The sequence below is a fragment of the Octodon degus genome, unplaced genomic scaffold (genome assembly GCF_000260255.1).
Source record: "Octodon degus isolate 3935 unplaced genomic scaffold, OctDeg1.0 scaffold00073, whole genome shotgun sequence".
In the NCBI taxonomy this organism is placed as follows: domain Eukaryota; kingdom Metazoa; phylum Chordata; class Mammalia; order Rodentia; family Octodontidae; genus Octodon; species Octodon degus.
Window position 1 is genome coordinate 9762584 of NW_004524649.1, and position 1283 is coordinate 9763866.

The 1283-nt window shown below is 36.6% G+C and overlaps 1 protein-coding gene across 1 annotated transcript in view; it reads right to left on the bottom strand.

Annotated features, from left to right (window-relative positions):
* The window catches only part of Macrod2 (MACRO domain containing 2), a 1506514-nt gene that overhangs the window by 140204 nt on the left and 1365027 nt on the right, over positions 1-1283 (bottom strand). The gene's annotated exons all lie outside the window — the stretch shown is intronic.

The window sequence follows — 1283 nt, forward strand, 5'->3', positions numbered from 1 at the left end:
AGAGAGAGAGAGAGAGAGAGAGAGAGAGAGAGAGAGAGAGAGAGAGAGGAAAAAAATCACATTATTCAGTTGCCCATAAGTATTTGATGAGGACATGATCTCCTTTTATCTGCTTTGTCTTCACAGGAAGCACACAAACAATAAAAGTTACATAGAATAGGACATGCAAAGTGGTGGTTTTTAGATGGGATTTTAAAAGGTTTACACTAAATGTGATGCAGTAAGTATAGGGATACATGGATATGCCAATCTACTTTGTTAAATATTTCAGACAGAAGCTTCATTCTGTTATTTTTTTTAAATTTTAATGTATTTGGTACAGAGTCTTACTACACAGCTTGAACTCAAAATGACGCCCCTATTTCCAGCCTCCCCAGCACTGGGATTACAGGTTTGTGCCACCACACCCAGATTTGGGGCCGGATCAGTGCACCTGGGCATGGGGCCAGTGTGACATGTGGTACTGGGTATTGAACCCTGGTCCCTGTGCTTACCTAAGTAGGTGCTTAGTTCACTGAGCTATCTCACTGTTCATTTAGAAGGCTCACTCTCAATAGCTAAATTCTTTGAGTCAATTCACCTTTATGATCACACATTTACTTTAGATAATAAATTTCCATAGCGTTATGTTGAGTATGAAATAATGCTGAACTTTCCCATCCTTATGCATTCTTATTTCTCTAGCATTAGTATTCTTTTCAGTTAGTATTATTTTTTATTTTAAAGAGAGGAAAGAAAATAAAAGAGATACAGAGTTTCAAAACAAGATGAAAGAAATGAACAGTTGTTACATAATGCATATTATTACCTTCCAGATCCAATCATGCAAAAGGAATCAAGCAATATGAGCAATAACTTCATTTCAATGAACTACTAGACGCGAGGAGTACAATTATCTTAGCTATCTTGTGTATGCATATAGATATATTCTCCCCCTTCCTTCTTTTCTCTTTTCCCCAGTTGTTCTTTTGAACAGCTTCTTTCTTTTTCATTGTATCTATTGTGCCTCTTAGATCTTATTTACTCTTTCAGGTTCTTAACTAGGGAGACAATATGATGTTTACACATGCGAGTCTGATTTATCTCAATCACGAGTATGGTCTCTAGTTGTATCCATTTACTTATAAAAGCCTCAAGTCAGAATTAGTATTGTGACTCCCAATCTGAATGCCTGTCTATTGAGCATACAACATTTGCAAGAATATTTCATGAATTTTATAGAAATAAAATCAGAGGGGCCAGGGAGATAGCTCAGTAGAATAAGCATTTGCCTAGCAAGCGCA